The 14412-nt window shown below is 55.9% G+C and overlaps 1 protein-coding gene across 2 annotated transcripts in view; it reads right to left on the reverse strand.

The window, feature by feature from the left end:
• The window catches only part of TFEB (transcription factor EB), a 53814-nt gene extending 40007 nt beyond the window's left edge, over nt 1–13807 (reverse strand). Inside the window, exon 1 of one of the 2 annotated variants that reach the window (XM_082732964.1) lies at nt 13573–13807. The gene's annotated coding sequence lies outside the window, so the exon portion shown is untranslated. Of the gene's footprint in view, nt 1–1974; nt 2143–13572 lie in introns of those variants that run through there. The other variant, XM_082732965.1, reaches the window with a different exon arrangement.
• Nucleotides 13808–14412: the final 605 nt, after the last annotated feature.

Genomic DNA, 14412 nt, shown 5'->3' on the forward strand with positions numbered 1-14412 from the left:
CCCCCACACACACACACAGGGCCCAGTCACCCACATATACCATGCTGAGAATCAGACCCACAATTCTCAGTCTAGACCCCAGCATGTGGCTCTGGGTCTTGCACTGAGTAGGTGCTCTGTAAACATTGCATAAGAGGGAGATAATCTCTAAGGAAGTGACCGTGAATATCTTGACCATGACCTTCAAAAAATATACTTTATTTGGCCCAGTACACACACACACACACACATATATGCCTAACACACATACACACACATATGAACCTGAAACAAAAAAAGTTGCACAAAACAACATTTGGCCAAGACAATGCAATACACCTGGATGTCCTCTCTAGATCTTCTTTCTCACTGAAAAAAATAAATGTTCATTGAGACTCACTAAGCTGACTTCATGGCCAGAAATTAGGGTCCCATTAGTGGCCTTGATCCACAGTTCAAATTATAGCCTCTAGGGAGATCTGTGTGGCCCAAACTTCCCACCCAGCACATGACCTTCTGTATAATCATCAGACACTCACTCTGGGCCAGGCCTGCGCTCAGCACCTTACTATGATATCTCATTTTATTCTCACCATCACCCAAAGAGATAGGGGCTCTTACTATCCCCATTTTGCGGGTGAGGAAACTGAGACCTGAGGCCCAATGTCACACAGTACATGGTTCAGGCAGAATTCAAAGCCAGATCTGTCTGAATCTGGGGCCATGTTCCTAACTCCTGAGCCACACCGCCCTCCCACCCCCAGCTGAGGGCCTTCAACCCCTCTCTTGAGTCTGCACACTGGCAGGAAGCTCACTCCAACTCCAAGCACTAAAAAGCCATTCCATGGGTGCGTTTAGTTGGCTGCTTGATTGGAGACTGGCCGGGGCCCGCAGGTCTGGAGGCGAGCTAGCCTTCTTGCCTTCACAGTAGACCCTGCTCCCTCCTCCCAACCCACCTCCACCTGAACCCAGGAAAGGGGCTGGGATGGGGCAGCAGGTCCCATCTCAGGGCTCCAGCGGACCATTCTGCGGTCCCCCCTCACTGATATCACTGCCCTGCAGCAAAGCCCTCACCCTCTCTGTGCCTCCATGTCCCCGGCTATGAAATGGGGTGATGACACAGCACCCACCCACAAAGGGAGACTCTGAGGGCTGAGGGGCTACTGCGGGGCAAGCACTTGGCACAGCACCTGAAATGCAGTAAATGCCTGGGAAAGGTGGGCACTTAGTATTATCACCCCCAGGGCCAACGCAAAGCCCTGCCATCAAAAATGACAGGAAGAGCAGGCGGGTTTTTGCGGTTCCCAAACATGCTTCTGTGCCAGGAGAAGGGTCACCTGTGCAGAGCACCTACTTACTGCTTGTCAAGCAGTACGCTGAGCACTCTATGTGAATTAAGTCTTTTAGTTCCCAAAATGAACCCACACGGAGGCACTATGATTGTTCTCTCCATTTTACAGACAAGGACACTGAGGCACCAAGGGACTAAGTGACTTACCCCGGGATCACCTAGCTGCAGAGTGGCGGGGCCAGAATTCGAACCCAGCGGGACCAACAGAGGATCTGCTCCCAATCCCTGAGGTAAGGAGGTATGTACTGTGTGGCCTGGCTATGCACCTCATTATCTCCTCACCAGAGCCTCTAAACAAGCCTGGAGATGTGGAGACCAGGCAGGCAGGGCTGGGCTCAGCTGCCCAGGGAGGCAGAGCTCTTCAGAAGTGGGGCAGGAGCCAGCTCCTGGGACTCCTGACCCCCCCACCTCGCTTTCCACCATCCCCAGTCCCCACCCGGAACCTGGCCAGAGGCCCCTCCTTTGTGCCACCTGCTTCCCCAACCCAGACCCTGCAAGGTATCTCCCCATCCCCTTCAGAAGACACCCTGATGCCAATGCAGGCCTTAGGGCCTCATCCCCACTCACCTGCCTCCCCGAAGACAGGACACACACACACACACACACACACACACACACACACGTGTGCACACACTCCCTCATACCTGGGAGAGGCGAGTCCCCTGGAAGGAGCCCCCGAGAAAGCTCAGCTCCTTGGGGGGCCAGAGCCCAGGGCCAGGCCCCTGCCCCGGGTGCCAGACCCAGTTTCCTCATTCTCCCCAGCACTGCTTCTCACCCAGCCCCCTGCACCTCAGTCTGAGAGGAAGTTGCACAATCCCCTGGGAGCTGCAAGTGTGGCCGAGGATTACTCACAGTGCAGAGGGAACCGCACGCCCGTCCGGAAGGCTTTGCTCACCCACAAGACTACCCAGCGCAGGCAGGCTTCCAACCCGACTCACCCCATCTCATTCACACACCCTGGGGCCCAGGACCCCTACAATGTCCTCCGTCCTCCCGGCCTGAGCCTCTTTCAGACCCCATGAGCCACAGAGCCAAGCCCCACAGGGCACAGACCAAGCCCCCCCACCCCAAGATCGAGAGGGGCAAGAATTTTCAGGAATCTTACCAGGTCTAGTACAGGCCTAGCCCTAACCTGCATACCCTCCCAGCCCCTCCTGGAGGCACAGATCCTTAGCCTGAAGCCCCACAGTCCCCCACCTCCCTGACTGACCATGTTATCTGCCACCTTGCCCTTGGGCCTTGCCAGGGCCTCCAGACACCCGGTTCACAGTCTTATGATATAGGCCCACCTGGGAAGAGACCCCGAGACTGAGATGCTTCTAGGAAGTTCTGGAAAGATACGAGCAACCACACAATAATTCACTTGTGACAACACACTCTTGCTACATGTGATTTCAGAGGTTCCCCAGCCCCCAAAGTACTTCTCTAACAGCCTGTCAAATAAACATTCATTTCACCAGCGTTTCTCTCTGGTGCTTAAGGGATTCCTGCCTTTAACAGGGAAAATTCCTTGTCAAGAAAGGCAGGCAATGATGAAGCCACTGTCTGTCACCTGTCCCTCAAGGTGGGTGAGTTTCCTGGGCCCTTCCATGAGAGTATGGCTCAGGAGGGTACAGGGTAGTAGAAAGAAGATCAGGCAGGCCATGGTTCATGGTGAAGGCCGGAGATGCCACTGAGGCAAAGTACGTCCTAGAACAAGGAGGTCAGAGAGGCCCAGGGGGCTCTGACCTAGACTCTGACCCAAGCCTGGGCCCTCCCTGGGTTAGCAACTCTGGAAGAACACAGAGGATGAGTAGGAGGCTGGCCTGGGTGTACAGAGCCCCCAAGAATGACCTCTGGCTTCCACCCCTCATGGCCTGGACTCGAAACGGGGCCTCAGATAAAGAGTATGACAGGCACCTCTTATCACCCCACACAACCTTGGACTCCCACCCAGCTGAGGACAAAGTCAGAAATGGTTTTACCTGGGCCCCGGAGCTCCCCAGAGAGCCCCTCATTTCTGCTGCCCTCATCAAAAGGCTGGGGCCCTCGGGGCAGTTCCCCCACAGTCCTGAGGCCTGGAATAGCAGGAAGCAGGGCCGAGCTCACAGCTGGTCACCTGACACCTCCAGTTCAGTGGACAGGGAGCACAGTCAAGGGGGAGGGGCTGGTACCACAAAGGAAACAAGGAGCAGATGCCCCTTGGCAGGGATGCCTCCCAAAGTGCCCCTCTCCCCAGTTCTGACAGCAGCCTCAGGGAGGGGGAAGGGCAGCCCCCTCACCACCCTCACTGTCCCTAGCTGGGGACCAAGGCTTCAAGCACTGAAGTGACTTCCCCAAGGCTATGCAGCAAGTTCATGGCAAATCTCAGTTTCCTGGCTCTGTTCCCAGGTCGGAGTTTCTCAACCTCAACACTGATGCTCGCAGCCAGAGGATTCCTTGCTGGGGGGCTGTCCTGAGCATTTCAAGATGTTCAGCCACATCCCGGGCTTCTACCCACTAAATGCCAGTAGCATTTCCCGAGTTGTGACAACCAAAAATGTCATCAGACATTGCCAAATGTCCCCGGGGAGGCAAAATGACCACCAGTTGAGAACAACTACCCAAGGAGACCTTGAAAGACAGACACCTGCCGATTCTAAGGTGCACGGTATCTACTGAGGGTTCCAGTCCTCGAGCCTTCCGCCTCCGCTGCCAGATGTGCTGGGCAAGAGGCCCTTGCAGAGGCCGCCCCGTTGGGGGTCCCCTCTGAAGACCGTCTTCCTATCTCCCAACTTGGAGCCCTCCCTGGCATTCACTATTGTCACAGTCTTTCAGCCATGGCTGAAAGTACACAGCTACGAGTACAAAATTTCGAGGATCCCCAGTACATGCTTCTTTTCTCATAAATTGCTCATAAATACCAATGTATGAATAGATCATGCAGGTCAGCAAACCCCCACAAAAACAGATCAGTAAAAAAAGGATGAAAAGGGGAATGCAAATTATACCCAAGGAGAGATACAGCAACATGCACCAGCATGCAAGAAGTTAACAGTTTTTAGCAATACAAAGTGTTGGCTAGAATCCCGAGCAACAGAAACTCTCAGGTGCCCCTGGTGAGGAATAAATTGGCACAACCACTTAACAAGATATTTACTGAAGGTAAGACTCCCGGGTGGCTCAGTCAGTTGAGCATCTGACTCTTGATTTCGGCTCAAGTCGTGATCTCGGGGTCATGGGATCAAGCCCCAGATCAGGCTCCGCACTCGGCGTGGAGTCTGCTTAGGCCTCTCCCTCTTACACTGTGGGCTCTAGCAATTCCATTCAGGCTTATAGGCACTCTGGGGAAATACATGCACCAGTGCACCAGGAAACACACACGAGGACATTCTTACAGGACTGTTTACAGTAGCCGAAAAAGGAGAGCAACCCCCACAGCCACGAGTAGCAGGCTGGGTACAGCCCCATGGTAGCAAGTTCATAGAGGGAAACGTAGCACAGCAGTGAAAATGAACACACGAGAGCTACACGTCATAACCTGGACAGATCTCACAAACAAAATGTGGAGCGGAAATAACCTTGACATAAGAACGTGTTCAGTGTCATCCTAGCTGTATCAAATTCAAAACCAGGCCAAACTGAACTCTTCTGATAGAGACTGCAGACATCAGTGGTTCCGCGATAAGAAAAAGAAAAAACTAATGATCGGAAAGGTCAGGATCGTGGTTACCTCTGAGGGGAGGGGAGTCGGGACAGAGGTGGGGTGCAGAAGCCTGCATCTGTTTCTTCACCCAGGCGGTGGTTACCTGGGCGATTACAGTTAGTTATTACAGCATACATACATGTTTGTGCTCTTATCAGCAGGGATGGCGTATTTCACCATTAAAAGGGGAGGAAAAGGATGGGATATAAATAAATAGAAGCAGAAGTTCTAATATTATCTCCTCACTCCTGGCTTAGAAAACCACTATAATTAGGCCCAACAAACCAGAGAGGAATCTATAGTTCACCACAGGTCTGGATCTGTGATGCCCAGGTGATGCCCAGGGTTGTCTGTGGAGGGGCTCCCCCAGCTGGCCAGCTGCCCCTCAGTCCATCTCCCCGCCACCTCCAGCCTGCGTAGGGCCGGGCACCTTCACACCCGTCTCACCCTGCCCCGGGCCATTCTTCTGGGCCCCCAACAGCAGAGCTGGTAGGCTGATACCGGGGAGGCACCGAAGGGACCCCCTGAACACCCAAAGGGGGGAGGCAGAAAAAGAAATAAAGAGGAGGGCGAGAAGTGGGAGAGAGAGCAGGAGAGAGAGACACACACACTTTGAGGGCCCGTGTTCCGGACACAGTGGAAGTCGATGGAGGTTCAAGAGGGATGAGAGCATGGGGGGCAACGGAGAGAGGGGAAGACAGAAGGTGCAGGACGTGGGGGGGAGGTGCAAAATCATGGCCCCAAATCCCAGGTCAAGTGTTGGGGGCGCAGCAACAGGCAGGCCCAAAGAGGTCTGAGTTGTTGGGCCCGGGTTAGTACCTCCCCCCTTGCCCACTGCCGGGGGCTTCCGAACGGCAGATGGACGGCCAGCGCCTTCCCGTGGCCTCCCCTTGCACTCAGCAGCCTCTGGTCCTCCTGGAAGGAAGGACTCTGTCCAGGAGGGAAGCTTCTGGGTCTGTGGAGATGACCCGCAGGTAAGAGGATCCGGGAAGCAATAGAGCTGCCTTGTTGGGGGCCCAGGTGGGCAGGGCTGAGTCAAGATCACCAAATTGGCACAACTCTTTCATAAAAACTCTCTGGACCGAGGAAGAACGCTTTTCAGAGTGAAGGGCCAGGCTTGGGCACATGTCCATTCATTTATATGTAACTCTGTACTATCTTCCACCGGTCCCCCTTCTCTGTCCTCTGTGTTTCCCACAGTTCCCCGCCGGGCTGTCAGCCCAGAGGGAGGAGCTGTGTTCTCATTCCCACCCATCCTGCTCTCCCACACAGCCCTAGGCACCCAGAAGGTGCTCAGTGCGTGCCTGCTGACCCTAAGCGTGCCCCAGGCCATGGGGTGCTGGCAAGGCTCCCTCAGGCTCCCAGGCCTCAGTCCTCTGCTCTCCAAAATATGGAGGAGGCACCAGCTAGCTTCTAAGGCCCCCAGCACCACAGCCCCAGTCAGCCCCCAGCAAAGCCAGCCGCACCCTGCTGCACGGGCCACTGAGAGCACACCTGCCCAGAGCTGACGGGGGACAAGAGGCGACAGGGGCTGGACAGGATAGTGTGTCACCTCCCAGCCACTCTGTACCTCTCAAGGACTGCAGGGGGGAGCTGAGGCAGGTGCTGTCCCCAAACCAATTATAAACAAGGCAGAGGACAGGCTGTGACTTCCCTTGGCAAACAGGAGAAAATAAACCGGAGCCCCACCCCAGAGACCCACGGGTAGCACAGTGGGGGGGGGGGGGGGATGCTGGCAAACTCACCACAGGAAGGGACAGACTGTCAGCCCTAAACCAGAGTGAAGCTGGACCTGGATCCCGGGGAGAGCAGGTGGCCAGGCGGGGGTGGGGAGAGTGTGGGGAGAGGCAGGGAGCTCCTCCTTGTCTAGCCGTGTGCGCATCCCTGAGTATTAGATGGTGAAGCCGATACCCTGCCCACAGGGCAGAGACCTGTTGTGTCCTCATTTCTGGGAACTTGACAGGGGCTCAATTCACATTCAGGCCCTCACTCCATAAAAACTGACTGAGCTTCTGCTGGATCCCAGACTCTCTTCTGGACCCTGGGGATACAGCATCACACAAAACAGATCCAGCCTCTGGGCTCAGGGTGCTGGCACTGCCGGGTTCCATTCATCTGTTGCCTGACGTGCTCAGTGGCCAAGCCCACCTTGCTACCTCCCTGCAGGGCCCAAGACCCTGTCACAGCCTCTTCTCACCTCCCATCATGACTTCTCCAGCTTCCAAGGAAGGATCCACCCCAAGAGCTCAGGGGTGAGCCCCCAAGGTGGCCCAGCTATCTGCTGCCCTCAAGGCCCAGGACCTCCTAGAAGATGATGGAGATATTCCTCCATCTATCAGTGACAAGCCCCCCACCCCGGCCAACATCTCCAGTCTGGGTCAGGAAGGAGAAGGTCTCAGCTGCCTTCTGTGTGTGTTTAATCATTTCTATTAGTAGTTAAGAAACACAATTCAACAGTGATGCCATACTTGCCCACCATGGGGTAGGAAAGTCAAGTCACATGGTGGGTCTTTCTCCGGCCTCACTTCAGCAGAGCCAAGGACCACTTTGGACAGCTCCCCACTAACCCAGCAATGGCACTCTGTCCCCAAGTACTTTCACAGGAGCTTTAGACCCCACTCCGTGTTCTGATGCCTCCTGGGGACAGTGCGATCCTTTGGTGTCTACCTCATCTCACCTTGATCAAGCAACAAGTATTTCCTGAGCACCTGTCCTGGAGGGTGGTGCTGAGACCACAAGGCTGGTCAGTTTAACGGGAGGTGCGGGCAGAGAGCCAAGGTGGGGAAGGCAGCTGAGTATATGATTATACCAGGGATTAGCAGTCACCAAGTGGTGTCACAGTGGTCTCCACCCCTTGGGACCTGGCTTCAGAAAGAAGACAGGCCTCAGAGGCCCAAAGCAACCAGAGACCCAGGAGACAGAAAGGTCTTGCCTGGGAAACTGCAAAGCAGTGAGTTCTCAAACCATGGTCTGGGGACCAGCGGCATTTGCATCACCTGAGAACTCACCCAAAATACAAATTCCAGGACCTACTGGAATTTCTAGGCCTACTGATTCTGGACCTACTCAGTCAGGAACCCTGGGGGTAATCTGTGTTTTAACAACTATTCCAGATGATTCTGATACCCACTCCAATCTGAGAGTCGCTGCCCTGGAAAAGGGGCATCAGAATCATTTGGGGAATTTTTAACATGGGCTCCTCCTTCAAGATTCAGATGTACTACTAATTTTTATTTATTTATTTATTTATTTATTTATTTATTTATTTATTTATTTATGGTTAAGTAAGCTCTCCACCCAGTGTAGGGCTTGAACTCATGACCCAGAGATTAAAGCATGGTATGCTCTAGCAAGTGAACCAGCCAGGCATGTTCCACTATTTTTAAGAGCTCCCCAGGCGATCATAATATCCACCAAAGCTACAGTCATGGACCCATGGACCCATCTCCTGGTCTCCCTGGAAGGTGTGCCCTGATGGACAGAGGATTTGGTTAGAGGGAGGAGCACAGGAGGGGTGGGCAGGAGAAGGGACCAGCATGAACAAGGGACTGGGAGGAGGAATATGGACCATGGGTTTCTGGAAAACCTGCTGGAATTTTGGATTAATCCCCACGGCATCACATGGTGGGGATATTCGTCCTCCTCTCTCCTCCTTGTCATGCCCACACCTAGGAGCCAGGAAAGAAAACCAGCAATGGCTCTGCCTCATGCCCCTGCCCCTCTGAGGCATCTGCTGGGGGGCGAGCCATGGGTCAGGAGTGGGTAGTGAGTGTCTAGGCCAGATGCTACCCAGGGAATCCCCAGGGGTGGGGCAGGGCAGGGCAGGGGGCCGTAGAGTTGCCTCAAGCACTGCAGTCCATTGGATTTTGTTAACCGTAGAGACCGGGCTGGGTGTGGTCACCAGGGAACGAAGGGGGGCTGCGGCCACCAAAGCTACAAAGCCCCATGTAAGGCATTGCTTTCGAGGGTGTCAGATGTGCAGGGGAGTCCACCCACAGGTCTTTTTCTCTTCACTAGAGCGTTCTGTACCTCTATTTCCTCACTTGGGAATGAGAAACAGAAAAATAAAGGAGTTGTAAGAGTCCGTTAACGATTAATAACATCTTTGAGCACGATGCCATTCTAGGTCTCATTTGAGCTATTCTAAGTCTCATACCTGCAGCACGTGTCAAAATACTCAGCCCAGATGGGGTGCCTGGGGGACTCGGTCAGTTAAGCATCTGACTCTTGATTTTGGCTCCTGGTCCTAGGATTGAGCCCTGAGTTGGGCTCCATGCTCAGCTCCGAGTCTGCTTGGAATTCTCTCTCTCTCTCTCCCTCTCCACCTTCCCCTGCTGGAGTTCTCTCTCTTTCTCTCTAAAATAAATGAATAAAATCTTAAAAAAACAACACTCAGCCCTCCCTGCAGCACTAGTAAGCAGGTGCTAGCATAACACTTGCTTTCCAGTGCAAATAGAGGCACAGTGGGGTAAAGCAGCTAGCCCAGGGGTCACACAGCTAGGGTATGTCAGAGGTGGGATTCCAAGCCAAGCAGCCTGGCCCTGGAGCTCCTATACTCAACAATCTCCTGGCGACATGGCACTTAACTTAGGGCTCAGTTCGCGCTGGCTCTGATGATGTCCCAAGAGAAACTGGCTGGTCGTACCACCCAGGCCAGCCTTAAGCTCATGCTCTAGAGAGTGGACTTCAGCAGTGTCCCCCTCCCCCGGAAGCACACACGCCTCCCTCTGGGGAGCCTCTCCTGTCTGGCTGCCTTTGCAGAACCTATGCAGAAGGTTCACATTAGAGGGGAAACCGCACCACCATCACCCCCCCCCAGGCTAGGTGATAGGTTCCCAGCCATGGAGACGGAGGCTGAGAGCAGTGGGACACGCATGCCCATACCGGCTGGCCGGGAGGGGACTCCTGTGTTCTCGTGACTGGTGGCTGTTCATTCTCACTCAATAGCTGCCACAGCCTTTCCCCACATCTAGTAAACAAGTGCCTAGCAAGGGCTGCACTCAAGTTAATGTGTGAGGTTTCCAAGGAGACCAGGGAAGCCTTGTCTGAACTCCTCTCCTCCCCAGGGCCAGTCAGGAGAGTCCTCACCAGAGGTCCTTTGGTCACCTGTGTCAGCAGAGTTCAGAGGAACAGCCAGGAGACAGGTGTGGCCCTGGGGCAGAGGCCTCAGCCAGTTTACACCCTGCTCAGAGCAGGAGACCCTGCCTGGGGCAAAGAAGGTTCCCAGACCCACACCTGCCCACCTTTTAAGAGAGAACTCCTGAGAAACCCAAAGTGGTCTGCTTGAGAGACTGAGAACATGGATTCTGGAGGAAGCTGGACCTGTTAGAGTCCCTACCTCTTCCATGCTGTGTGACTTCAGGCAACTTGCTTAACTTCTCTGAATCTGGATAATGAAAATAATCATTCCTACCTCACTTTAAAGAGTAAATACACAGGACACCTGGGTGGTTCAGTTGGTTGGGCATCTGCCTTTGGCTCAGGTCATGATCCCAAGGTCCTGGGATCAAGTCCCACATTGGGCTCCTTGTTTGTCAGGGAGCCTGCTGTTCCCCCTGCTTGTGCGTGCAGGTGCTCTCTCTCTCTCTCTGACAAATAAGTAAATAAAATCTTTAAGGAAAAAAAAAAGTAAAGACATAATAAATGCAACTATTATTTATAGCTAAATTTTCTTAGAATGTTGTTCTATTATAGCATAAAGAAACTAGATGAATATTCCATCAACATATCATGTGGTTATACTCCCACAGACACACACACGGACGATTCATCTGTACACATGTACCTAGATACCCATCATCTCATCACCATACACACACACACAAACTCCTCTCAATTACACACACCCCACAGTGAAATATGGAGCAACATTACAGACTCACCAGTACCAGACACTGCTCTACCCTGAACCTTCACAATAGCCTGGAAGGAGGGTACCTTTTCCTCCCTCTTTTTTCAGAGGACAATAGACACGTTACCTACGTATCCACTTGCAGCATCGTGGGGGGTCGACACTTCTGGCAGTTCTGGAAATCCTGACCTCCCTCCCTCAGCATCAGAGGAGGTCTGCCCAATTTCCACAGTCATCTCCAGGGCAGCCCCAAGCTGGGCCCCAAGTGCTGACAGCCCTCCATCCCTAGGACAAAGGCCCAACCTGGCTCTCATGCCAGCTGCGGTTGGGGAAACCCCTGCTATGGGTAGAAACCAAGTTGACTTTGAAAAGGAAGAGACAGAAGCCAGGGGGTGGTTGGGCCACTCCCTGTGGGGGCAGGTGCTAAGTAACTCTATAAAACCCCAGCTAATGATACAATTACAGCCATAAACAAAGCCCCAAGAGGGATGAAGGCCAGAAGCCAGACCCCCAAAGGACAGCCAGGTCTGAAGGGTGGGAGGCCCCTCCTACCTACTTTCAAGCCTTGAGGCTCAAAGGGGGCTGACTGGCCATGGGGGTGGGCCGTAGGTAGGCCCATCATCCCAGGCCCTGGCCCACCCCCTGCCCACCTCTGACTGTAAGTCACCCAACTCTCAGCCCTCAGCAGCCCAGCTGATTCTCCATGGATTTGGTGCTCACTCGAGGGGGGGATGGGGGGAGGGGTCCCCTGCCCCTTGCCCTGCACCACCTCCACCGGACCGGAACAGGATTCCCATTCGTCCGCACCTACTAGAGCTGAGTTGTAAGCAGTATTAGCTCCCTTCCAGAGAAGCAGACAGAGCACAAAGTCACACAAACAGCCTCTCATTTATGCTTTCTAGTGAACTAGCGTCGGGGTGTGGGGGACAGGCAGAAAGAAGAGGGCCAAGAGAGTTGCTCATTTTCCTATAGCTGGGGAAACTGAGGCATGGTACTAGCATACCAGCAAACTACCACGCAGGGCTCTCCCCTTCGGCCGCGTCTAAGACCTGCCTTTATTGCTGGCATCTCTCCCCTAGACTGTTATCCGCCTGAGGACAGGGCCTGGAGGCTCTCCACCAGGCTGGGCACACAGAGGGCCTCCGAGCAAACAGGCTAAAGATCCGGGAACTACATTCCGATCTGAGCCAACCCCTTCTGGCCGCCCAAGAGGAAACCAGAGCCACCTTCCTCCCCCACCAATTGCCAGGTCCTGGGCCAGTGGAATCTTAGACTGGGCGGGTGCAGGGGTCTGAGCCCACATCTGAGAAGTATCACTAAGGGCCTGCACGGGCCTTGCCCTTTCTCAGCTAGACTAAGACTCCCTCACTCAGGGTGGGGGCTGTGCGGTAATTCACGGACACTTCCTGGGGGCGTAATGCCAAAGGAGGCACTGTGCTCAAATCCAGACCTGAAACAGAGCCGAACCGTCCCCGGAACAGAGAGGCGAGAGAATCCCGGCTGGAGTGGAATGGGGTGGAAAGGACTCCGCAGTGAGCGGCCACCGGGGAACGGGGAGGGGGAGCTGGGGACACTAAGGGCGTGCGTGCAGAGGAGCCCCGCCCCGGGAGCCCTCCCTCCTTCCCCGCGGGCGCGGGGCTGGGGCGCGCCAGGCTGCTGCGGCGCGAACCTGCTCGCGCAAACCGGAGCAGCTCCGGGCAGCGGTGCGTGAAGCCAGAACCCCGGGCCGGGAAGGGGCCGAGGGGCGGGGACAAAGCTGGCAACAACCCTCTCTCTTCGAGGAGGGAAGTGCACGCGCTATGCCCCTGTGGCCGACCAAGGTTTGGGGAGGTGGGGAGGAGACCCCGCGCGGATTTCGAGGGCCGGACGTCAAGGGGTTGGGCGGTACGAACTCCTGGAATAAGGGGAAGGGGGCGTGTTTTCCGGGATTCTGGACCAAGAAGGTGGGGGTACTTAGGGGCCGGCAGATGGCTGGGAGCTCCGGGGAGCAGAAAGAGGGACGCGCGAAGCGTGAGCTCTGGGGTTGGGGTTCTCAGAGGTCGCGGAGTTAATGCAAAGGGGAGAAGAGCTTAGGATACCAGGGGACGCGCCGCTTCTTAAGACACCGAGGGGGAGGAAGAGACGGGAAGGGAGGGAGGGATAGTACTTCTACCCGCCCCGCTCCAGCAGCCCAGCCCCGGGGGCGTGGCGCCGTCCCGGCCCTCCCACTCCCCGGGACCATCCAGGTTGGGCCTGGCCGGGACGAACTCGGCCCCCGCACGCCTCCCGGGCCTCCGGCGCCCTCCCCCGTACCACCCGCCCCAGCCGCCTCCGGTGGAGAAGGAGTAGGCGCAAGGCCCACACGTCCCTCAAACTTGTTGCAAGTTCACTCCCACGCCTCCCGCCCCTTCGACTCCCAGCTCCCGAGTCGGGAAGGCCCATGCCCGCCCCGGCCCCTCCCGCCTGGTTACATAAGGTCGCGGAGAAGCCGCCCCCGGCCCGGGCCTGCAGTGAGGGGCCGGAGGGGCTCCCGGGCTCCGCAAGCAGCTCCGCTCCGGCCATGTGCGGAGAGTCCCGGACTAGACGGACCGCAGAGCTGGTGTTGGCGCGGCACACACACTCTCTGTCCCCTCTTCAGCCGGCACCCCCATCCACCCACCTGTCTCCCGCACCCACAATGGGGGCGGGGGAGCCTGGGTCCGAAGTTCCGGGCCCTCCGTGCACCCCTTGCCCCCCGGTACCGCTCACCTAGCTCTGAAGGTCAATCCGTCCGCCGCCTGTGCCCCGCGGCTCTGGCAACTTGTCCCAAGTTCAGGTGTCCGGCCCGCGAGCTGCGCCTGCCGCCCCCTCCCGGACTCCTCCGGCTCCGCGCCACCAGGGAGGCCCGCCCCGTCCGCCCTTCCAGCTGCCGTCGGCGCCGCCGCCACCGCTCCCTAGGTCCAGCCCGCGGCCGCCGCCTCTGCTGTCACCGAGCCCCGCGCCCGGCGCCGGGGCTCCCCCTGTCAATCCGCACCCACTTCCCGCCGCGCCCGGCAGAGGGCAGCACACGCCCCCGCGGTCAGCCCCGCCCCGCCCCGCCCCTCGCGGGCCTACCGCGGCGCCCGCGGGGAAATGTAGTCCCTCCCGTCGGCTCCGCCAGGAACGCCGGGGTTTGTAGTCCCACTCTGTGAGCCCTGGCTTGTGTACGTGGCCATGGCTTTTTGACTTGGAATTTAAGTTCTACTTCATTTCTGCCTCTTCTGCAAGTTTTTTTTTTTCTTCTTACTCAGAGATGTCACGAACTACAGCTCACTATGATACACCCCGTGGTTTCTCTGACCCCAAGGAGAGGTGTGCAGCATGCTGTCTTTACTAGAGTCTAGGAAAGATGTAGTAGGGTCCCAGATGGTGGGCTGTTGCTATAGAAACCACTACGTGGCAAACCTTAGTTTCCCTCGTGTTTTGGAATGGCGTGCCGGACTTAGATCTTGTCTTTCACCCCTGACCCTGAACATAAGGAGCAAGGTTGGGGTCAGACTAGTGAAGGATGGGGTGAAAGAAATGTGTACAAGGAGTCTACAACCCTCCCATTATGGTTTTCCAGTAATA

This window comes from Mustela nivalis (assembly GCF_964662115.1).
Source record: "Mustela nivalis genome assembly, chromosome: 5".
NCBI classification, from domain to species: domain Eukaryota; kingdom Metazoa; phylum Chordata; class Mammalia; order Carnivora; family Mustelidae; genus Mustela; species Mustela nivalis.